The 26,678-nt window shown below is 36.1% G+C and overlaps 1 protein-coding gene across 4 annotated transcripts in view; it reads right to left on the minus strand.

Annotated features, from left to right (window-relative positions):
- LOC127064909 (zwei Ig domain protein zig-8-like) overlaps window positions 1–26,678 on the minus strand; it is a 141,557-nt gene that overhangs the window by 44,086 nt on the left and 70,793 nt on the right. The window lies entirely within an intron of this gene.

Here is a 26,678-nt window from a genome sequence, read left to right on the forward strand (position 1 = left end):
TGTCAGCCTCTTCCTATTTACTCGAAGCGAGATCCAGCAAGCTTTCCTATCATCTTTTCCTTGAATTCGCTTTGTGCTTTTGAGACTAGAAAAGTTCGTTTCTCTCGTTCTCTTTCTTAATAGCACTGTGATTACCCCACCCCTACGGAAAGCACGGAAGAAGTAAATGAGATGGACTTTAGTGAAACGCGGAATCGATAATCACTGGTATATACCGTGCAACGTAAGCGTCTTATTTTTCGCCTTCGTACTGTGCAGATATATCGAAGAAAAAAGAAACAATGTTCAGGAGAAGAGAAAATACGTTTCTCTTTTCTTCTTCATTCTCCAGAGAGAAAGAAGAAGAAGATAGAGAGAGAGAGAGAGAGAGAGAGAGAGAATAAGGAAAGAAGAAACAACTGAGAAGAGACTCAGGCGACACGATGGCGCCGGTCGATCTTCTCAATTCAGGATAAAGGTAGGAACGCGAAGGATTTGTTGCTTCTTTGATTCGCGATTACCCCTTCTTATCGTTAAATCTAATAGTCGTATTTATTCTTTGACACCTCCACGAGATCGTTTCTTTTCTATTTTTTGCTTCTTTCAGTCATGAAAAGATATTTTATTTCTTATCTTTATTCCTTTTTTACTAGCATCAAATATTTGTAAGAAATTTGTTGTAGAGATCGATACGATTATGAATTGCTGAAAGAAACTTTCGATGAATTTAATGATCAGCCTGATAAATATATATACATACATGTACATATATATATTAGGATCCTATGTATATATACATATCATTAGAAATATTTTACATAAACATAAGTGCTCAAAAAAGTGTATAAAAGTATATCACACGTCCTTTTTCGATACACGAAGTGAAAGTGCTAGTTAAGCTCTCTAGTTTACTCGATAGACCATAATTGCAATTTACTAACATTGTTAAATGAAATCAGCAGACATCGGACGTAATCGTTGAGAATACAATTACCATGAAACGCGAATACGATCTATGATAAAACTCGATGCTCGGATTAAACTGTAGACATCCTTTTGTTCTAATAATACTACAATCGAGCTCGGAACATGTCTTTCTAGCTTTTTCTATTCTCTTTTTGGATATCCTTACATTTCATGATATTAACTTCTCGAATGACGCGTGGAAACGCCCACGAATTGCAGGTACCTCGACAGAAATTTCTCTTTACCTAAGGAAATTCAATTTCGTTGCTTGTTCTACTGCTCCGTTGGGTTTCACGTCGCCAGAACGACGAAGATCAGGAACTTTCTTCCTTTCGTTCGTTTCCTTCTTGTTTTCTTTTTCTCTCTTTCTCTATCTTCCTCTTTCTCTCTTTCTCTCTCTCTTTCTTTCTTTCTTTCTCTTGCTTTCATTCTCTTCTGCGAGGATCTCATCGACGGTGACAATTACGAGAGAAATTGAAATTGGTCAGACACGAAAGTGTTCGTCTATCTGATCTGAGAAACCCTGTCATAAAGTTTAACGAGTTCGTCAAACTCTGAGAACGAACTATCATATCCTATATCCGTTCGTTAATAAGCGAAAAAACGACGAGATATGAGGATTATTTTTTTCTTTTTTTCTTCTTTTTTGCCGAAACGTATTTAACAAGCGAATCGAAGTTTAAGTCACCAATTGTCATTACCCTCCATCTATATATGTGTGTGTGTGTGTGTGTATACACACGACTTTCTCGAATTTTTATGCACTCAACGCAACTCTCGAGATATATACGAGCGAATCGTTGGGAAAAGTTCGATAAAATCTGTTTGGTAAATACTTCTCTTTGGAAGTTTGATTCAACATTCATTCAAAGAGGTAACTCTCGTATGTGTCCTGAAAATTTTCGAGAAACGAATACTTATCTTTCTGGAAAAACATTTTCTTAATTTCACAAAAATAAACGCGATATAAAAACTGATATAATTTCGAGAAAGAATTTTTTTAATTAACAATATTTTTCGAAACGTTAAAAGAACGTTCACTTGTTTGAACAGAACATTTCTTATAGGATTTTAGGAAACACGAGAAAAATTATGCAATAATGTAATATCATGAGGATATCGATACGATAACTTTGATGTGAAATATGTGTCGAGCTTGCTGGTAAATAAGACGTCGGTGAAGGGCCTTTGCACATTCTTCTCTATCTGATTTTTTTTTCATGAAACGTTGAAAGAAAGAAGAAAAGGAAGAAAGAGAGAGAAAAGATAGAGAGAGAAAGAGAGAGAAAGATAGTAAAGGACCTTTTTCGTAAAGGCTCTGAAGCAGCAAATAAAAAGGGACGAGGAAAACGTTTTGGTAGGTTCCACGGAGATGGTACGATGTCGGAGAAGGATGGGTAAGAAAGAAACGCGTGGAAGTAGAACATCGTCGTTGCTTTTCTAACAATGAGACCATTTTGGCTACGAGTCTCACCGTCATCCATTTGCATAAATATATAAAATGTAATGTTTTTAATGTGACTAATGTATTTTTCGAATTTTTCAACATGAGTTATCACATAAGATATTTTAAGACATATCTAACAATAAGTTTTTTGTTTTACTCCTTTTGATAAATGATGATCGGTGACTGAAAAATTGACTTTCTTTTCCTTTTCTTTCTTTTTTTTTTTTTGTTCATGATTAAATAATATCCTTCGCCATCTTTTATTTTTCGAAATAAGACGTTCGAAAACAAGAGAAGGAATACATTTTATATTTTTATCGTTTTCGAATAGAAAATTATTGAGTTTCTTCTTCTTTTTTTTTTTGTTCTTCTGTCTAGAAAGAAGAGCGTTGATGTTAATTACGTGCAAACGAGTTTTCTGTTTTGCACGATAATTACGCGATCCGCTACAGACAGTAACGTTCCGGAAAGAAAAAAGGAGCTCCCTTTCGCAGGGCACGATTGTTGTAGCGCGACTAACTAAGGTTAATACGAATTTGAAATGAGTCGAGCGAGAAGCTTTACGTATATATATATATATATATATATATATATATATATATAATTTGTAAATACACTCACATGTATATACACATACGTGTATATAGCTACGTGAATGGAGAGGATGCAACGACGTTTGCTAGCACGCGTTAAACTAACCACGCTATGGTGCTATTGCTATTTAGCAAGCTAACGACTCACGGAGATAAGCTCGAGACTTGACTCGTACTTTTCAGGAAAACTACATTTGGAAAAGTTACAGTTTTTTTAAATTGATCATTTGTTAAATATTTTAGAAAAAATGCAGGATTTTTATCTAATTCGTGTATTTTGTATATTTCGTAAGGGAAAGATAGAGAAAGAGAGAAAGAGAAAGAGAGAGAGAGAGGGAGGAATTCATGAGAAATATTGATTTTACGAAGCGCACCGTAATTATTTCTGGAGAATAACAAGTAACGTAGTAGCGTCTGTTAATTGGTTCCCTCTATGGTGCCCTTCGCAATTGAAATAAATTCATGGCTCGTGCATACGCGTTGGTGTTGTTTCTAGAAAGCAATATAAAGCTCCCGTACCTCTTCATATCTTTTGTAAACTTGCTATCTTCCTTCTTTGTTCTCTTCTTACATAAATGTTTTTCTCTATAAAAAGGAAAACTACACACAACCCAGCTTTTAAAGAGTAAAACTATAGAAAGAAGACGAAGGCAAATTCAAAAGATATGAAGATTCGTGTTACCTTCTTTTATGCATGAACGATTTTATAAGGAAAAAGAAAAAAGAAAAAAAGAAAAAAAAAAGAAAAAGAGCTGTTCTAAGTTCGATTCATTGAAACAGCTGTTCTCGAGAGAGCGAGCATTCAGGAAACGAGCAAACGAGTGTGAATCGGGGCGTTAGATCGAGAAATATCGATGTCATAGAGCCCTCGGCGCCGTTTTCCACTTCTCGCAATCAGCATTTTTGTGAATACTTGTAAAAATAAAAGTCACTTTGTCCTCGACCTCGCACGTTCGTTTTGCACGATTTCATAGATACGGAAAATAGGAAATTCATTCGCGAAATCTTACCGACTCTATATATACATATTCGTTCTAGTTTGCTTTAGGTTAACAGGCTTCCTTCAAAATTGCCGAAGATGCGTTGATTTTAGCCAACAAGTTCGTCACGCGTATGTACTTACTTAAGTTGAAGTATGCTGAAGTGACTGAATGAGTAGCACAAGTAGAAACGTATATAAGAGAGAAAGAGATTAAAGGAATTCCAGTCACGTGCCGAGCAACCAATGCTGTGTCTCTATCCAACTCTATGAGCTTTTCCTTTCTCTCTGTTCGTTTCTCTTTCTCTCTCTCTCTCTCTCTCTCTCTCTCTCTCTATCTATATCTCTCTCTCTATCTATTTTTCTCATTCGTTCTACTTTTCTTACGCTTGCTTTCTCTTTTATTTATTTCTTTCGTCTTCTGTCTCAGCAACGATTCCTTCTTCTTTCATTTCCACTCGACACGCTTCGCTTCTTGCAATAAACTCGCTCACGCATACGAAATTACGCGTCGAGTCGTTATACATTATGCCATGGGTCGATATTATGTACGTCTAGTACTGCTAAGAGAATACTCCTTTCTCAAATTCGTTCAACGTATAATACGATTGGGTCTCATTGTTTGCAAGGCTTTCAACCCATTATCCTTGGCACCATGTTGAAGACGGCAACGCGATATATTCATTGTTTCGTAGGGCTGCCACTAGTAACGGTACTAGCCTCGAAGGTGCAATATCAAAAGTTAGAAGCGGCTAGATGGTAAAGCAGTCTAGTGAAAATTTGTATTAACTCTCTTACTCTCTTACTACTTCGTTTTAAGATGTCATAAGAGCATCGTCGTGGGTTGCCTCTTATGGATTCTAAAATTACATTAAACTTGACACAAGAGAGAAAGACAGTATTTCTAACAATTTCGAACTCCTCGTTCTAATCAGCGTACTTGAGTCAGTTTAAATTCAGCGATCAAGGCGAGTTGAATAATGTAAAAATTTGAAATTTTATATGATTGTTGGATAAGAAGAAATTATTTTCTGTGAAAAAATTCAAAGAATGATCTTCGAAATATCGCGTGAAAGAAGTTTAATTAACTGGTTATATCCAATTGCAAAAGGGAAGAAATGACTTAATCACTAATTAAATCTTTTTCATTTTGATCGCTATACTTTCCCTCGGGCTATGATTTTTCCTTCTTCTTTTTTTTTTGAGAAATATCCTTCTCCTTTGTCTCGACATAATTCTTAATTTAAAATCATGCATTAACTATTCGAATTTAATTATTCGCGTTCGTTGATCGTTTAACGAGATGTGTATCGCCTTCCATGGGAATTATCTCGTAAATTTGACTGAAGTCGGTCATGTACGAACGCTTATACTTGCAAACATAGTATACGGAGACAAACCATCGATTTCATAGTGCCGTTAATCATCACAGGGATGGAGCTATTCGAGTAGAACATAGCCAAGGAAAGCAGCTGCGGGTCTTTCGAAAGTGACAACGCTATATCGTAAGATTCATCTTTCCCTTAATTACAACTCATTGTCTCTATTCGCTTGGACTCGAACTTCTCCGTAAAGTTAGGCGATAGCCTAAAGGTAACTATGCAGGTATCGAAAATGCTTCTTAGACCCTTTTCAAAATACTCCAACCTCCATAATCGTATCCATATCGAATTTGAGGAATACAAAGCTTCTGCATTAGCACATACATCTCGTTTATAAAATATTTATTAAGAAACATCAAAACTTGTTTAAATTTCGTTGATTCAATCATGTTGAATTTTTTTTCAGGAAACGTTAGAACACGATATTGGTTTTTCTAAAGAACTTATTGTCAAATGATACCTTGTCTACTGCACAAATATCGTATCGCAATAACGTATCTTATACTCTTAAATAATCGTGATGTTTTTAATCAACTAATTATAAGAGAATATAAATTTAACAACCCCTAGAATAAAAGATCCCTTAGTGTGACAAGTTACTTAGAAGCTTACGAACCAACATCGTTTGTTTCCATCGGACAAAGAAATCACGAATGTGTTAATTAGAACGAATAGCGACCTTTGCTGTCTCCGTTTCATTTTACTTAAAACTTAATGGAAGCTCTCCATCACATCGATACTTCAAAACAATACTGTTTCATATCTCTCGCTAATTTATTTCACTCACGCGTTCCTAGAAAATTACTCGCTGAGTTATCTGCATTCATTCTTATCTTGCACGTAAGATGAGCGTTGTTTATCATCCGCTTCTTTCTTGCGCGATTCTACCATAGAAACTCAGAGAGAATCGTCTAGCACGATTGTCTTTTTCTCGAGACAAGCTCGTTTATTTTTATTCGTCTTCGGTTACGGATAGACGAGAAATTATAAACGTGAGAAGAGAACGTGAAAATGGAGTATCCTATAGAGAACTCTACGAGATGTAATTACGTGGACTTTTTCATCACGTACAGGTACTTTAATTTTTTATTATCGATGAGCAAATTTAATTTAGGAACATGTTCGTTTAATTAACTGATCGATGGTCGACCGATAATAACGACGTAATTAAGTACATAGTCTATGACAAATTAATTAAAAGAGATATTACATTGCTGTGTAAATGAAATATCCCGACAAGTTCGTTAACGAAATTGATCGAAACGAAAGATTTCCTCTTAGTTATCTTAGACGCACATTTCGAAAGAAAAGCATCACGAACCATCGTAAACAGCGTGTTTCTCTTTGTGCTTAATGGAAACTCCATCTTACTGTACCCTCTTATATTCACCAATTGATTCCACTCACACGTTGCCCTCGAAATGGCTTGTACGAGATGCTTACATCTGTCCATATAGTAGGGCCGTGAAAAAACGACCAGCACTTTCCGTCCATTCTTGCTTTTACGCTTTTATCACGATGTCTCGATCGACCGAGGGGTTGCCGACTAGCATCTAACTGCGTACGATAACATCCCTTAAAATACAGAGAAGGGACAATATTTTTCTTTTCCTACGTTTTACACGAGAGAAACAAAGAAGGAAAAAATAGAAAGGAAAGAAAGAATTGTTGAAAAATGATGGTCAAATTATGAATAAATATTGTTTCTCTTTTTCTTTTTTTTTTACGAGATACTCTCGTAATTTGCCATAAAAGAGATATATTATTTCTCTTTGGATTTCTTTAATGAAACTCGATTTTGATCTTTTCCTTTTTCTTCATTTTTTCTTTTTTCTCCTTGAAATAATCGATCTATCGTGTTTCTTCGTTCGAATCCTGTTATCGAAGAACTTCGATTTAGAAAAGAAAACCGTTTCAATTCTTTTTCAGCCATCTGTCGTTACATCAGAGTCGTATCATTTTGCGTTTCCCCAGAGTCAGAAAAACAAACTTCGTCCGCGTACCTACTTCCGCTGTTAAGGATTTCGAAGTTAGAGGTTCTCTGAAATACAAAGTTCGGCTTTCTCGCATATGAGAAGAAGAAAAAGAAAGAAAAATAGAGTTCGACTTTTGGAATATGGCCTCTCTCTTTCTGTCTCTCTCTTTCTTTCCTTTCTTTCTCATTCCCTCTTTCTTTTATGAGAAACTTCTCATAACGATGAGAAGACCTGCCCCTATTTTTACAATCTCCAACCTTGGACGCTTTGCAACGGATAATAACCTTCTTCTTTTCTTTTTTTTTTTCTTTTCAAGCTTAGTATCTTTCTCCATGGTGCCAAAAGCAAAAATAAAGAAGGCAGCTTTCCTCTGCACCGAGGCAATCGCTTTTACTTTCTCGAGCGATCTCCCGAAGGACTCTTCGCTTTATTCTGTGTCCTTTCCCATTCCCTTAACTATTCTACTGGCACATAAAATACATTCACACGTTATTCTTTAACATGTATTCGGTTAAAGTCAATATTCTTCTTTTGAAGAGTTAAATTAATCCTTGAAAATTTCATCCGCAAAGAATTTTTATTCCAATGAATCAATTACTCGAATGAAAATAATTTATTTCTAATATATTCAGGAATAAATGTTTTTCTATTCTTATACTAACGTCACACACATGTACACACACACAGGCACATCCAATTTCTAGTAAGCATATACTATACTATCTACTAATTACATCATATCTATTTCCAAAAGCTAGTTTATACATGGACTGACATAATGACATTTTGGTTAAATAACTGAAGATTCTTTAAACGTTATTTAAGAAAGAAAGAAGAAGAGAAGGAGAGAGAGAGAAGGATGGAGAAAGACAATGTAATTTCGTTTCTCTCCTTATTTTCGTTACGACAGTTTACACGGTGAAATGGAATAAAATACGATGCTTGAGAATGAGAAAATAGAAAAAAGTTAATGAGAGAGGGAGAGAGAGACAGACAGAGAGAGAGAGAGAGACAGAGATAGTTAATATCTCATTAAAGAGTAGAATAGAAAGAGAGAGAGAGAGAGAGAGAGAGAGAGAGGCAGTAGACTAGTATAATCCTTCTCTCCTAGGAGAATAGAGGTAGTACGTCGATTGATTCTGGGAACTACGTTGATTATGTCCTAGCGATAGTCTTGTCTTTGGAACGCGGACGAGCGATGAACTTTGAACTTCCTTTGGCAGAATGAAGCCTTGGCTATCTCGGGATCGATCGTTGAAAGAGCACCACCGACCCAATTCAACTCAACTTTGCCTCCACGCGCTGTAGGTGGTCCGGTAGCACAAAATATTCCAAGAGTCTTTTCCACTATCTTGCTTCTTGTTTTTCTTCGTTTCTCTCGAGATCGGAATCCTTTGACGGGATCCATCGTACATCGTACGTGTTAAATTAGAAAGAAGTATCTACTCTTTGATCTTTTTTTTCATCTTGTTTGTTTGTTATTTATTTATTTATTTATCTGTTTGTTTGTTTGTTTGTTTGTTTATCTGTTTATTCGGATTTTTAAAAAACTCAAAACAATAACTTGTTAGTGAATGGCTGATCGTTGGTCGATTGTTTATTTACAAGTGATCATCGTATGAAATATTACCGTATTATTTTATTGCCTGAATAATTAATTCTACTGTTAGATATAATTATGTTCCTTTTAATGAGCGTAGTTAATCAATTATATCGAACTTTCGTTCGAAAGTATTAATCAAGCAAAATTTCAAACTTTTGTATTTCCTGAATTAATCAGTGGTAGTGTGATCTAATTATCGATGATTCGATTCAAATAGGGAAAAAATAAAATTAAAGCTTGATAGCTTTTCTATTATTGAGTTTATCGTTACATCGATATAACACAGTCAGTACTGATAACAAAGACGGAGTTAAAGGTCCGACGGAATACAGAGAAACGTCAGGAAGAGAAAAAAGTGGGCTTAAAGAAACTCATGAGGTTTCTCCAGGAAAAATAAAGGGACTCTGTATTGTGCCTCCTTTTCCGTTTCTCGGGGTGTTCAAAGTGAAATGTGAAAAGACTCGGCTCATCGTGGCGTACGGGGTTGTACCAAATAAAACTTTTGTTTCGACTATTTCTCTCTTTCTCTCTCTCCCTCTCCTAACTTCTTTTAAAAACCACAAACAAAGGATTCATCGTTTCAAGCAGTCGTTTCTTTCTCTCTCTCTCTCTCTCTCTCTCCCTCTCTTTTCTCTCTCTTTTTTTTTCTATTTTATTCTCAGACTGTGAGAAGAAAACATAAATAAAAGAAACGAGCGAGTAACATAGTACAAAGGCACGTTTACTCTCAGCATTTTCCCATATGCTTTTCTCTCTCCCACTCTTTCTCTTTCCAAATACCAAAGATATCATTCTCTTTCTTATCATGACGAGCAGAACTAGGACTCCTTGTTATTTAGACATACCAACGCAGACTGCTCGTGTGCGTGCACCTCTTAAGAGGAACAACACACCGTACTTGTCGTCGTTTGACCGGTGAGAATATTTCTCTCACGTACAGCACATACAACACGTCCGACGTCGGCCAAGAAATGAAAACCATAAATTTCACGAATCTCCATTTTAAAGTCGCACCCGACGCCCTCTAGTCTTCGTCAAAATCGAATCGAACGTTCCGGATAGCTTTTACCATTCCGTACCTCGATGATCTTACAACATTTTACGAATAATCTGATCTTAATGTGGAAGGAAGGATGAAATAAACCGAGCTCTAGATCTCGGAGTTTACCGTCAGTAATCCGAGAAATAGGATCCTCGCAATAATCCTACATTTCGATGGAGCAACTTCTATGAATATTTATCGTTAACTGGATTAACGGAAGTGATGCAACTAATCCTTAACTTATTTTATCGATTCACTTGATGATCTCAAATCGAGAAACTTTTCTTGTTAATTCCGTAATAAATTTAACTTATAAAGGAAACAAAAGGAATGTATGTATATATTATATGTAGATTTTTAAAAATTCATACTGTAAAATATACATATGTATTAGTTCGTTTAGCGTCGTTTACGAGCTTCAACGAGGAAGAAAAACCATCGAGATTTACTCTTGAGCAAAGAGTATGGCGATTAACTTTCCCTGTTGATTCTGTTGGTTGTTCTCGATTGTATATATATGCTTCAGAAAACGGCACGATGGCCGCAGGCCGTCTACTCACCCTTGTTTTACTCTGCATTCACCCTTCGCCCACGTTCTAATGGGATTATTACAACTATGTACGAACAACCGAGTACTACCACCACCATCTCACCACTCTCTCTCTCTCTCTCTCTCTCTCCCTCTTTCTTTCTCTTTCTCTCTTCGTTCCTCTCGGTACACCCTTTACATGTTAATGTCTCAGTGCTGAATATCATACGAGCCTCTGAATATGAAATAGTTGGAAATTGGAAAGGGAAATGTTCTTCTACTAGCTCCAGTTTTTCCTTCCTCTCTGAATGACCGCGAATAGTATCAAATGTTCCGCAAAAAATATTTTAAAGTATCCTATCAAAAAACAATTAGTTAAATTTCTTTTCTTCATTTACCGAATACTACGTTCAAACACGCTGAGAAAGATATAATACTATTAACGGTATCAATCATTTTTGTAAATTATATTCGTAAAAATTGTAAAAATGTTCAAGTTTATCGTATTACACTGCTCACTTTTTGCGCGCACGTACTCGTACAAAAAAAGAATATTATATGACATTTTTAGTTAAAGGATGCCATATTTAATCAGTACGTATGCGTACGTGTTAAAAAACGAAAGAAAAAGAAAAAGAAAAAGAAGGAAAACAAATGTCGCGGTAAAGAAGTTTCCTATTACGGGTGATATAACGAAGAGAAAATTTCTTCTCGAATTGACATTCTCTGCCGAAATTGAATCGTTTTAATGTAGTCCTCATTGGAAGAATCTCATTAACCGCTCAAACAGTTCTCTCGAGGCTCGCTTAATCTTCCAGCTCACGATTCTCGTTTCGGATTCGACGGGATTCGATCGGGATCGAAGTCCTTCGAATGGCTCCACTTTCGAATATTCAAAGCGCTCTTATTCGAATCCATCACCCTGCTCGCTCATCGTCAAAAGTGGGAGTGAAAGAGAGACAGAGAGAAAGAGAGAGAGAGAGAGAGAGAGAAAGAGAGAGAGAATGAGAGAAAGGGAGGGAAAGAGGAAATCACACTTCGGATTTCCAACGAACGATTTATAAGGGTCAGTTTCGGCTAGAGTTATTAAGCGAGAAGCTATCAGTGCGTTCGATTAAATTACAATCCGACTAATTTTGAAAATGCCAGAGACAACGTATTAGTATTTTCAGGCTTTCCGGGAGATCGTAAATCTATGGATTTGTTGAAGCTCGTCGGATTGATAATCCGCATGACGTTTAGCATCTAATGCATAGTCAATCTCATCGATGTAAATATAACAACGGGAAGTATTTGCCGATGCAATATCTCTTGTATATTTTAAAAAATCTCATATGTAATGAATATGTACGAGTAACAAGGATTTTAACGTACCTTAAAATAAAGATCTAGAAACAAAATCAAACATCATTTTATAATAAATAATGGCGATAGACCTTGAGGGTTTGTACAAATCCCCAAAAAATATATTCTCGTTGTTGCTTCTCTTTGTATTAAAATGCCGCAAGAGTGCACAGTGATTTCGATATGGGAATGTATACGTATGTACTAACATGAACGAAAAAAAAAAAGAAAAAAAAAAGAAAAAAATATCATACCAAATAACGCGTCGGTTCGTATGCCGATGGCTTCGTCTCGTTAATCCGCTCGATTCGCGACGAGCGATCCGCGAAAAAATCACCCTCGACCCCACCCCCAAGCCTGGTCATGGCTGTCGCAGGGCGAGAAAAAAGCTTCGGATAAAAGGTTTTCAATTAATCCGACGTAAACCACGGACGATAGCCAATTCGCGGAAGCGCGCTCGCGCAAACTCTTATCGAAAACAGCAGGTCAGCTGATGGTAAGAGGAAAGAGAGAGAGAGAGAGAGAGAGAGAAAATAGGGGTACTTTTTCGTTCGATCTTTACAAAGCTTTTTTTGTATTTTCGACGATTCATAGAAAATATCTCGGTATTATTTTCTTTTTTCGTAAATTTAGCAGAGTTTGATTTTCATCTTTTAACACGTTATTACTTCCATCTTTTTTTTTTCTTTTATTTAAAAGCTTCAAAGATTTTTTCTGTTTAAACTAATACGCTCCATTTTGTGCTACGTAGATACTGATCGCTTAAGCTTTGATAATATGCTTTGAAAAATTTGTCGAAGTTTTGTATCTGGTCCATATCCAGTTATTACATTTCAGTATGCATGTTGTTCTACATGTGTTTTTATGTTCGATAAGAAAAAAGAAAAAGAAAAAAGAACGAGATCGAGTGTTTTACATCGGTTTGAAAAAAATATATATTCTGAACTCTTAACATTTTGTATTTACTGACCTGAAGAGTGAAAAAGGACAAGAGGCGTGGTCTCTACGTGACTAAAGAAAATCCTGATAAAAACAAGTTGGGATTTGAATCATGGTCTCTTGGTTTTGTACAATACGACAAAGTACTGAAAGTAAAAGGAAACTGAAAAAGAACAGAAACCTCGGGACGACTTTTCCGTCGATTTTCGACACGAACGTGAACGTAAAGCAATGGGGTGAAGACTTTCGTGCTGTTGGATTATAACGGTGGTTTAATAAACCTCACCAGGTCTTATTACTTTTGATTTGCGAACCTCCTTGATATTTCGGCGAGAAAGGAGCCACCAATAGCTAGGTCCGTGTCGATCCTAGAACGGAATTCCAAATGGAGACGTTAATTTTCTGGTATTAGGCACGATCGTTCCGCATGGAACGTAGAAGGAAGCATTCCATAAGAAGAGCTCGAAGGCTTTGCCTCGAGGGTTATCACGGATACGGATCTCGTTTGCGTGCCGAGTGTGTCCTATATTTAGCTTTAGGATTCGCGTTGAAGTACTCGGCCTACCTTGATAGTCGCACCGGTGTTGGTCTCCTATAAATTATGTTTGCGGCGGCGCGAAAATTCGAGTAGTGTTAACCTCATGATAAGAAGAACAAAGAGAGAGAGAGAGAGAGAAAGAAAGGAAGAAATAGAGCGAAAGACAGAGAATACGGAAGACAAGATAGAGATGAATGGAGGATACATTCAATTAAAGCTTACCGATTACGAAAACAACTAATTGCAAGAGATAAGTGAACTAAGTGAGAATCTAGGTTCTTTGAGCGAACCGTAAAGGGAACAACGGTTGATCGACTTCGTGAAATTCGTCGGTTGGCTTTTCTCACTCGGCCGAAACGACGACGTTGCCAACATACAAAGGCAAATCCATCGTGAAACTTAGTTCGACGTGCCGCTCTACATGCTAATATCTGTCCACTGAATATCAAGGCGACACGCTCGTATATTAAATCGTAGAACTCTCGGGACAAACTCGGCATTCGTGAGCATCCACGACGATGAAAGAGAGATACTAACACGTTTCAGTGGAGAAAGCAAGATGGAAAGAGAGACTTCTCTACGAAATCTCCGAAGAGAGACCTTAGGGATTACCTCGTCTAACGAACTATAACCATCGCAATTGGATGCTACCTTCACTGCGTTGCGAGAATATATCTATTCCAACGGATATGAAATAAGTCATACGCGATTCATTCGTTACTGTGTTATATTAGATGTAGTTAACTGAATCCATCTCGTATTTAACTAAAGCGGAGAATTTAACTATTAATTAAATTTACGAGAATCGAAAAGTGTTGAGTGAATCAACACGAATCACTCGACATCGAGGTATCAATTGTCACGTTAAATTTTATGAATGAATGTCAAGTGATAATTAAACGTCAAATATCGTTAATTTAATTATATGTCATTCCAAATAAAATTTCACCCTTTTGGAACCGTTCGGATTAGTACGTCTATTTCAGTCGACGCCAAATATATGATCAACTAATTCGATTTAATTTCATTTCATTTTCAATCAAATTAAGTAATACTAAATGACATTAATCTGTAATTTCTACTTATGCGGTCTTCTATAATAGATGGGCGAAGTTGAAGATTATGTCCGAATTATTTTTTTTTTTATACATATTACGTTAAATTACTTACTCGATTATAATTACCCTAATTTGATAATCTACCTTCTAAAATGTAATAAATAATTTTTATAGAAAGTATAGAATAATATCGAATACAATTATCGAAGAAAAATTTCGTAATATGCGTCTTAAAAACTCGACCGTAATAAATTCGACTAAAACAATGTGATTTAGGTGTGCGATTATATTACTAAATTGATAAATCTTGGCAATGTCTATTAACAGAACGACCAACGAAACTTTTAAGTATTTCGATGAATTAAATTCACGAGAGTTTGGAATAAGATTCGAAAAAAGAAAAGTATGATTTATCGTCTACATCTTGGAGCAATCGAGATAAAACTACAACTTTGACAGTTTTAAATGAAAATCGAATTTACACACTGGCAAACGTTTAGTGCTAGACGCGATTCATCATTCGATAACGGTAACGGGTAACGGCTCTACTTGACATCCTCGAAATTACGAGCGTTTACAATTCGAAAAGAATAAAGCTAGGAAAAACGAACAAAAAAGATATAACGCTTTTCTTTTCCCTCTTGTGTGAACGTATTCGCTATATTTTCACGAATATACCTACGTAGAGAAAATTCTGCCTGGAATATCATTTTTCGTGGAAAAACAAAAAAATAGTCGCGTGAAACATACGACGAAGAATGAGAGACAGAGAATGAGAGAGAAAGAGAGAGAGAGAAAGGAGAGAGACAGAGGGATGAAATTCGTGTTTCTCTGCGTGTGATTCGGACGAGAAAACTGGAAAAAATAAAAACAAAAAGAAATAAAGAAACGAGAGAGAGAGAGAGAGAGAGGGAGAGAAAGAGAAAGAGAAAATAAAGATGAAAAAGAGAAAAGGAAAAATAACGGAGAGTACAACGCGACAGAGTCGGAAAAAGATGGAAAGAATGCTCGGCAATGTAGAAATGACACGATAACGGGATTATACACAAAAGCTACGGGAAAACATTGCAACGCGTGAATTTTCTTTTCGCAAAGGTCGAAATAAGCGAAGCCAATGGTGAAACAGGAAGGGAACTATAGTCCTTGTTTGAGAAGATGCAGCGTGTTCCGTCAATCCCGTAACGACGTACCCGTCCCGGAAAATTACTATTTTATTTTACTTTTCATGATCGAAAATAAATATTCTTTTGCGAGAGTAGAAAGAAAGAAAAGTGAAAAGGGATTAAATGAGAAAATAAAAGAATTTCAGATTCACTATGATTTTGAACTGAGAGAGAACGACCGCATAGCAATCTTTTATAAAATTTAATTCGACGTTTTCGTTTCTTGAATTTTTGAAAAATTCAATTCCCATTAATTATGAAAAACTGAGAACGACTTAAACTTTTATCATGAAGGAAGGTTTCGCTATTTGAAAATGATATTTCCTTCCTTCGTTTAGCATCCGTTCGTTGTCGTCGTTTAATTAACAAACTTAACAACGCTAACGAACTTACTTTCTTATCGAAGATCATTAAATAAAGAAGAATGTCAGAGATGCGAATTCTTACTTTATTCGTAAGTCTTTTAAAACTTGGCAGAATCGACGTAGTTGCGATATTTTAAGGTTGGCATAATCGGTGTTCCTAAAGCTTGCAATTTGTTCGACGTGACGGGCATCGTTGCTAATCGTCCGGAAAAACATTTCGTAAAAGGAAGAAAGCTCGCGTGCCAAAAGAAGCTGGTAACCGTTAATAGACGTTAAAGCGCCGTTCGACTTCCCTCATAATTTCATAGCCGCCATACGAGACAGTGCACGACCATTAAAACTCGTTAGATATTTAAGAGGCTCTTTATGACTGCTTCTTGTGAAAGACTTTTTCTAGCATCTCGTAATATCGCGTGCTCAGTGCGGCGAGTTAAAAATTTTATGAAAATATATTAGGCCCCTTGCGGTTATTTTTTCGAGTCCCTCTCTCCCTCTCTTTTTTCTTTCTCTTTCTCTTTCTCTTTCTCTGTATATCCCCTTTTCTTCCACTTGCTTAAATGCATTAACGTTTACTTAGATGAATTACCTTTCTCAGCTTTTTCCTTAAGCATTTCTTTCGAAAAAATATTGCATTGTATTTAGTTAAAAATATATACACATTATTCATAATTTTTCTTCTTCTCCAACAACATCGTTTCATTTATATAGATATCACATGAAATATATAAGAGTGAAAATATATCTATCCATCGTAGGCCTTTATCAATCTTAAGTGGAACCATTTAGTTGGTACGAGGTCCCTTAATCGTTTTCGCTAACCCTCTAAAAGTGGTGTATTCAATGCAAGTGAAATTATTGATCGAAAGGAGTGCTGGTTGAGCTGAGCGAAGCATTACGAAACCATGGCTGAGAGGAGGAAAGGGTTATGGCGATTTAACGTCAGCTTAGGAACAGGTGAAACTGCGCTCGTCGAATTAATGACGTTAATGGACGGGGTAAACATAATGGGTAGCCTAATTATAACGACACGCCGTGTTATATTTTGTCGTTGTTCTCATGTTAGTCGGGAATATGGTGAAGTTACACAGCGAGTGGCCCACCCATCGTAAACTCTGAACGTAATGGGGCTTCATGTTCGAGCTAAACACCGCACTACGACACACCTGTGGACTACCAAACGATTGTATTTTTTTCTCTCTCCTTCTTCTTCTCTTTTATTTGTTTATTTATATATTTATTATTGAAACGAATACAAGCGGTTTTATTTCCATTCTTTTACCATATTTCTCACCACCGTTTTAGTTTTATTTAATATGTCAATAAAGATTTGACTTTACTTTCATACTATTCACTTGATCGACTTGTCGGATTTATTAACATTTAAATAAATTTCCTATCGAATAAAAAAGTAAAAAGAAAATTGATTCAATTCAATATAATCGTTTACCATTCTCGTTCTATTTTATTTTTCTTTCGCTCGTATTTACGACTTTAATCTTTTTCGAACTTTTATAATATTCTTCATTTCAAATCATTCCCCCTTTTTAGTTCGATTTAACTCACCATTATGTCGTTCTTTACAATAAACCTTCGCTCTCTACCAAAACATCCTTATTATTTTCGATCTTTGTATCCTATCTTTGATGACAGGAAAACGATCACTCACGTCTATACTGACTTGAACTACGTACTATCTCCTTTCAAAGCTCATCCCTATCTCTATTTTTATCTCTCTCTCTCTCTCTCTCTCTCTCTCTCTCTCCCTCTATTGTTTACAAGTACCGTTTAAAACGGAAGCATCAATTTGTATTTATCGAATACGAGACTTCGTCATTTGAAATTCTCTTCGATTTCTATTGAAAGTGTCTTCTCTCTCTCTCTCTCTCTCTCTCTCTCTGCCTTATTCAGAAGGAGTACCAGAAGAAAATCCTTTTACTTTAAATCACCAATGCTTCCTTTTTTCTTACTTTCCAGTTCGATACTCTCGACGGTAATCCGTCGAGATGCTATGGCAGATATATTCGATAGAAAGAATAAAGAAAAAAAGAGAAAGAAAAAGAAAAAAGATTTTCGAATACTTCGGAGAAAAATGCATTGTCGACATATCCCGTCATTTTTATTTAAATAAAACGTACGAGTTACAATTTTTTTCTTTCTCTCTTTCTCTCTCTGTTCTTTCTCAAAACATTTTCAGATACCTTTTACTCTTCAAAGATATACAAGTGCACATTCGTTAAATCTTTACTCTCTTCTTTACTATCCTTCTTTCTTATCTACTGGTATTTTCCTCGACGGGATACTCGAGAAGAGTCAATGCTGTCGACAACTATATAGGAACTTTAATGTTCTCAAGTTTTAAGGATATCATTTCGCTTATTACTTTCTTTCATGTAACTATGATAACAGAGGATGATAATCGCGAGAGATAGCTATAGTAAAAGTATCACAGAAATACTCGCCGTAGAACGTCGTTATACATTTATTATATTGTATTATAATCTGGCGAATAAAATCCGAATGTTTTTTATCTACCTAATATTTTATTCAACGATTTTAAATTATCAAATTCGTATCATTTAGTAATACTAAAAATGAGAACGTTTCTTCTCTCGATCATCATCCTTCATAGAAAGCTTTTCTTTTTATCAAAAGAATTATGCGAGTGAAAAACAAGTAACGATTCAAAGTTAAAAACGGTCCTCGACATCGTATCCTATCCCTTTGACCTAATTCCAAAGTATCCACGAGTAGAGTTGAAAAATATCGAGGATTTACATACTATGGTAGATTAAAAATGATTCGTTCGAACGAAATATTGTTTATCTTGGAATTGTCTTCTTCTCCAAAGTAAAAACCATCTTTCTCGATAGTTGTTCTATTTTTTACGTCATACGATCCTTGATATAAAAGGGATAAAGATTGGAGTTGGAGAACGACGATGACGACGATGACGACGACGACGACGACGACAACGTAACGACACAGTCCTGTTGGATTAATGGTCGTATTATCGCGATCTGGCAAAATTTAGCCTCCCTTCGAGTAGCGCTATCGGTCCTCGTAGTTGTCGTCGTCCACGTAGCTCGCTTCGATATCGATAATGGACGGCGTTCGAGGTCCTCGGCATCGTTTCGCATACTCTCCCATCCTTGCGCATAATTCACGCCCGCGAACCGTACTCCGAATATTCCGAGATATCCCTAGTAAAGAGAAGGTGGGATGGGTCGGGTTGTACCTTCGCGTATCAACGCCATGGAATTTCCAATCTATCCCTCTTGCCGTTAAATCCAACGGCTAGGTGGTTTGGCAAAGCTTTCGAGAACGGCATGGTCTTGTTGCGCACAGCTAATTAGTAATTATCAAGAATCTTCGAATACCGAGATGTCAGCAATCGCAAAGACGAGAAATAACCTCTGTACAGTCTAACGAGAACGCGATGGTTTCTACTTTGTAATTTTATTCGTATTAAACGAGTGATACTTGACTTTATTTTTATACTTTCTTCTTTCCCTTTTCTTTCTTTTTCTTTTTCTTCTTTTTTATAAGTACAAGTACTTATATCTCTTGGAAAAATAAATCTTTGAAAAAGCATTTGATAACAATAATATAAGTCTCTTGAAATTTATCAATGTAAGTAGAAACCAGAGCTATATTTAACGAGGACGTTGATTGATTAATATTGAAAATATCGTTTATATATCTTATCTATCTTAGTTTCATTTCTTAATAATAAATTTATCGTATTATTAACACATTGCACTTTAAGAGTTCGTAAGTTTTGTTATTTTCGTTAATGACGCTCTGATTTTGTCGAAGAGAAATATCGGTTTCTGGTCCTCTCTCTATCTCGATGTCCCTACAATCGAAACTCTCGGTAGTTCACCTAACCGTACTAGTCGATTCGACATGACACGCGCGAGAGCTACGTTTCCCCGGAGGCACTAAACCAAACCACCGCGAACGCCGATATACGACCACGAGATCGTTACGAGATACGGACACGAGTATAGAACGCTGGAGACCCAACTGGACTATCTCTCTCTCTCTCTCTCTCTCTACCACTATTCCTTCTATGTGGAAACACACGCGTGTTAGCTTACCGATAATGTATATTAACCAGTCCGTGTTTGCACAATAGTGACAATAAGTACTCTTTTAAACGATCAAGAACTAGAAATACGCGAATCATATTAATACAATATAATTATATTTAATAGTCAACATTATATCCACGTCGTAATAATTATTCACCTGGAATAGTAAAAAAGTAACGTAAATCTTAATAAATGTAATCAATTGTTTAATTCTTCAATAAAAAGGCTAATTTTCACATAAAGTAGTATATAATGAATTTTGAAATATGCGATGTTATTGCTCGCGAGAAATAATGTTCCTCGAAACGATTTTGTCTTATAATATTTTTGACGGACAACGTCCGTCCTACTTGTTAGGACGTGATTTTTACTGAAAATCCTGCCTCGTTCGTCAGCCATTTTTTTCAATCGTAAATCAACGCCGCAACTCGCGTGTCCAATCTGCTTTATTCCAAGAGAAAAGTCCGTAATTTTACGATGTTGTCTTTTCGTCACTTTGACCATTGACCAATCTCGGAATGGACGTTCTCTTCAGAGCAATACGAAGTGGACTGTGTGCGTTTTGATTTTCTGCGTGAGCTTTGAATGAATATTCGAAAAAATAAACAAATAAAAATCTAGAAATAAAAAACAGAGACCAAAAAAAAAAGAAAGGAAAATGCAAAAAACAAATAGAAAAAGAACAAGAAATGGGGGTGAGGAGGAGGAAATTCGGGCGTAGGTACAGTAAACAAAAAAAAAAAAATTACAGATTACTTTTTTTATTTCATCGAACGGCGAAGCGACAAATAAATCGGGAAATAAATTCGCGCGAGTGTTCGTTGGATACGTGGGAAAAAGCAAGCGTTTCACTTATAATTATTTTTATTCCGCGAGAAATGCGTTCAACGCGAGCTGACGTATTTACAGACCACTATCACACATGACAATTTCAACTACATAGACACAGACAATATCTTTGTATGTTGGCCGACTGTTACACTATAATTCGACGGAACGGATTAAACTGTCTTTCAACGGACGAACACGATTCGTCGGAACGATCGACGAAGGGTGCTATTTCTATCGAACCTACAAACATATATACACTCGATACCATCTGTCAACGTTTCACGGAAATACAAGAATCATGAGGCATCGACTCTCGTGAGATACCAACATCGCGATATCTCTTTCTTTCATTTGCCAACAATACGATTCACATTTAATGGCATAGCTGAAGATGGACTATTCCCGATGAAATAAATTAAATCGTAAAATTTTCATACTCTCTTCTCGTTGGTGCATCGATTATTCATCCATTCCAGAATATTAAGTATCCTTTTAGAATAGAATATATAGCAGGAAGTTCATTTTGGTGAATCTAATGTGTGTTAAATAAACGACACATTTGTGACAGCTAAAAGGGAATAATAATAAAAAAAAAAAAATAACAATCTGCATAGAATGCAACGTTCTTTTTTTTTCTCAATGAATATAGACGAAGAGAAGAAGAATGAGAGAGAGAAAGAGAGAGAGAGAGAGAGAGAGAGGGAGAGAGAGAGAGAGAGAGAGAGAGAGAGAGAGAGAGCGTTTTAATTAAACTATGTATTCTGTATTCTCGTCGGAACAAATTCAATCTCACCGGTTTATCCAGGACCGTGACCCACATCGCTATCTTCGTGCATCCCCACACACTTTCACTCTCCCTCTTTCGTCTTCCATGAACCCCACAGGTTATCCTTTTTTATTATTTCCTCGCATCTACAAGACAGCGATAGCTTGATGGACGTTGTGGGAAGAGGGTGAAACGCAAAATAGATGCGACATTCGTACGCACTAGTCTAGGCTCGTATACTTTTAAATTTAGAGAGATGTCTGTGTATTTTACAACGTGGAACGACCAAGAGCCTGTAACTATCGTGCGTTTCCATTGGCTATTCGTCAATGGGATATACGATCTCTTTCCTCCAAATGTGTATACATACGAACAACCCTATGCTGTTGCTTCGAACGACTCCCTCGATTACTTTTCATTGTCTGTAAATGTAAGTTAGTACGTTAGACCAACATGGTCGTTTATTTTAAACGTTTCGTAGTCCTCGTGTTAACGTAGAAAAGATACGTATGTAGGTATTTGGTTCCGAATGGATATTCTTAAAGAAGGGATCCCCGTAAATCGAAGATAAACGATGTTCCCAAAGCCGCATCGTATTGCTAGCAGTAATTCGAATTCACTGTTATATTTATTAGGTACGATCGGTAAAACCTATGGAAAAAAGAAAAGACGAAATTCTTAAGTAAGTAGAATTTCGAGCTGTGAAATAAGTTTCACGATAAATTAGATGAATTATTTCCGAAGTATTGGATTTTTATCGAATTAACGGAACAATATTAATTTATATAATGTATCGATTCAGACGAAATATATGATTACACGTTATTTTATACGAAGAAAATAATTATATTGAAAAGTATATAGTTAGATTTCGATCTCGCTCATTCTGCTATGACCTCGTTATTTCTGCTGTGGTAAACAAAACGAAAAGTACGAAACAAAGGAGAAATAAATATAGAAGTCATCTTGTCACGAGATAACGTACGATAGACACTCGTAAATATCGTGTTTTCAAACTGAAATGTCATATCTTATAGATAGTACGTAAATATCTATTACATTATTATTTAATTATGTCAATTTTATATGCACGTATATATTTATATATATATATATATAATAATTCATACTTATTTAAGATAGATAGGAAAAATTCATCGTCATACTTTATATATTAAATTAATCTTACAATTATTATTGTTTCTCTTTAAAGACATTGTCCTGCACGTGTTTTAATATGAATTTTTAATAAAAAATATCTTTCAAGTATGACGAATTTTACAAATGCCTGGAGATTATTTCAGTACGTACGTATGTTACATTGCATGTAATGTCCACTTTAACTGCATACTTGCTGACAAACACTCGTGTACGAACCACATTTCGTATGATTCTCATACTAGACGTTCGAGAGAAAACGAAGAGGATGAGAGACGAGCATACACCAGGGATTTGTTTATAACCCATAGACTATATGCTCACTGCGAATTCGTAGAAACATTCGTACGAAATATATGTGGAATGCGAGAGAGCGTTGTACGTTCCAGCTTGACACAAAGGGAGAGAAAGAGATAGATAGATAGATAGGTAAAGAGAGAGAGAAAGAGAGAGAGAGAAAGCGTGCGCATTCTACGATGCCATGATGAAACGAACTAAAGTATCGTCGTGTATTCTTGCGAGGAAACCAACGCAGCGCGGGAAAACGTATATTTCCTTTCGTCGGTGATGCTCACTAGAATTCGCTGCGACGAATTAAATTCTGTGGGAGAGAAACTCTGATATTTTATTGTTAATGGAGATTCAGACAAAATACAGATAAGAAATCAATATTATTCAAAAAATACAGATTTATTTTTGTATGAACTAGATATGTTCATTGTTTTGATAAAATCGTATAACTTTCTACAGCTTTGTAGACGTCTAAAAATGTTTTCGCAAGAGAGCTAAGAATTCTCTTTAATATTTTTGCCAAACGGAATATTAGTTTTATAAACGTGCAAGTGTAATTGGTTAAATACATCGAGGCAAGCTCTCCGATGAAACTTTTTCTCCGAAAAAATATTTGTCTTATAAATAATTTCTTGAGAAAAAAAAGCCGGTTAATTCAAGGATATTTGCCAGTTATTTACTTTTTTCTGTAAATTTTCACCATCTGTAGTTTACACATTTATATGGAAAACAGTCCGACTATAATCAAATTCTTTCTCTTTAATCTTATCTATCCTTTGATAAAAAATAGTCAAAGAAAGATAAGACGTGTTCTTTACGTCAAATTTCCATCAAGGAAGATCTAATTAGCTCGCGTGACATCATTGCCTTTTACATTTCTGATGGGGCTTAGAAAAAAGATAAATAGAGTACGGATAGAGAAAGAGAGAGAGAGAGAGACAGAGAGAGATATGGAGAGGGAGAAAAAGTACAAAGGAACGAGAGCGATGGCGAGTTCCTCTCGTTAGTGAACGGCTACATACAGTCTGCTAAGCAGAGAAGACTGCAGAGAAAGATAGACGAGAAACGGGTCCTCGACCGTTCGACGGCTTTGACGGCAGTTTTTAGCGCCGGTATGGCTCTGCTTAACAGCTGTGTGATCTTCAGATCACTGACTCGGAAATATCGTTCGCATGCCGTACCTAACGCGAAACTGAACTTTTGATCCTGTGCCTCCTATGCACTTACCACTACTACTGGTACCATCCCCTTTCCTCTCCCCACTACCATCACTTTCTACAACCCCTACTTTCTTCGACCTTACACAAGTTGGCCCCCGTTCGTCTTGAACGAATTTACTCGTTTGCTCGTATCCGAGTTGCTAGCCCTTTTTATACACTATACCTCGATTTCACAGGCTTTGAGAGCATGCGAAAGAAACTAGGAAAGAAGCCTTTACATATTTTCTTATTTCTTCGCGTTAATCGACCTTTTCGATTCTCTTCCTTTTGTATTTTTCCTTTTTTCTAATTTTTTCATTTTAATCGAAGAACGTTCCGCGAAGGAAAGAAGAAAAAGGAGAGAAGAGAAAGAAGGAACGTCGAACAATTTAACTTTTTTAAGTGAAAGTAATTCGATAAGAAACTTATTCTAGGTAGAATAGATCGATCATAGAATATATCGAAACTAACGAGACATGCAATGATGATTCTTCGTCGTCGTTATCTACGAAATACGAGCTATCTCTCTTCTTTCTAGCCGAACGCATACCGTGAGTTCCGGGTAAAGATTATTAGTGTTGTATAAACCGCGTTCGCTTGGTATTGTCCTCTCTTTCTCTCTCTCTCTCTCTCTGTCTCTCTCTCTGTCCCTTCCTCCCTTCCGTCTACGGCCGACCTTTCGATACAAATACTTTCACGTGACCTTTTATCCGTGCTCGTAGAGATAATAAAGTTTCGAAAGCATAGCTATTTTAGGTCGACGGGAAAAAAGTTTTTTTTCGCGTCCGTCCAAACATTCGGATGCAATTATTTTCTTCGACGTTGGAGCTCGGCTCATTGAAATCAATTTTTTGATAGAATTTTTTAAAACTATTTTTTAAGTCAACAATACAAATTTTTAAATACGCGAATCATCCAATCAGCATTGTTATATAACGAGGTTTCCATCTTTACAAATGGCGTTAACTTTAATATAGATGAAAAAGGAAAGAAGCGAAGATCCCAAGGAGCTGTAAATTCCAAGTTCGATCGTTGCTCTGAATTGCCTACCTCGGGCTTGCACGATCGACTTTTACGTATTTGCATAAGGACGATGCATCGCCTTGTTCTCGACTTTATTTTATCTTCATGGAGCAGCCACGTTTTGTATCCTAAAACTGAGAGTGCATACTTCGCAACTTTCTTTTTTCTTGATACTCTGTAAATGACTTTCTTCTTCGAATTCGTCGTCGTTGCGGTCAAAGTTTTCTGGAAGATTACCGTGAAAGAAAAAGGAGAGAAAGAGATAGAGAGAGAGAGAGAGAGAGAGAGAGAGAGAGAGAGAGAGAGAAACAGATAGAAAGAGAAAGAAATATATTGATTCATAAAGCTGAACTCGGATAATCAGCGTAACGTGATTTGTTTTTCTATATTCTCGTAGCAATATACCGCCGCAGTCGTTGTTTTTATGAAAAGAAAAAAGAAACAGAAAAAATGGGAAAACCGATAGTCGCTCGGAATTCAACGAATTGCCAGAGAAGCGGCCAGGATAACGAGGGAATTGCATTAGAGTATCGCCCAACGATGCTTCGTCCGGCAATAGGATACCCAGCCGTGAGTTCGATTCTTTCCTCTCATTAACAATTATCCTTTGTTACTCTTATCTTACTTTTTCTATCTTTGATCGCGAAAGCGAACGAACGAACATTACGAAAAAAAAAACATTTAAAGCTCTCGCGAGATTTTTTCTCTTTTTCGTTCTCTTTTGTTTCTCTTTCTTTCTTTCTTTCTTTCTTTCTTGCTTTCCTTTTCGCATTTCACGTTATTATGAACGTACGTAAATCAATCGTTAATGAAGAAGACGGCGTTTCATTAATCACCAAGCAGATTGCAATATTTTCTGTGCGAATGAGAAATAAAAAAAAAAAGAAAGAAAGAAAGCGATTCGTTATAAAATCGTACAGAGTTTTCGTTTCTATCATTGCGGCAATTAATTTTCGAAGCGAACGTAACGGGTTTGTTAATCCGATTAGAAAGTATCTGACGTATCGTTAATTACAGTTCGTACGTAGGAAAACCGCATTGATTGTTCCCTTTAGAAAAATACTCGCCGAGTGCTTTTATCGATAAAGAAATATAATACAACTTCGTGTATGAAACAATGCGAGAGAAAATAATTCTTAATCCATGGGGTATTATTTAAACGAATAAATTCAATTTTCACGCTACTGTCAACCGTTATCGAACGTTAAACTAAAAGAACCCGAGGATAGAAAAAGTTAAGAAGTATTGTATACGATAGAAACGATCGAGCGAAATATTATTTTAAAAATGAAAAATAAGAGAGAACACTTTTTATCTGTCCTTAAGACGAAAAATAAAGTTATACAATAACGAAGTGTATTAATCCTACGATCTTTCTGTTCCGATGGTGACCCGTAAAATTGTATTTATATT

Source organism: Vespula vulgaris, chromosome 6 (genome assembly GCF_905475345.1).
Source record: "Vespula vulgaris chromosome 6, iyVesVulg1.1, whole genome shotgun sequence".
Lineage (NCBI taxonomy): Eukaryota > Metazoa > Arthropoda > Insecta > Hymenoptera > Vespidae > Vespula > Vespula vulgaris.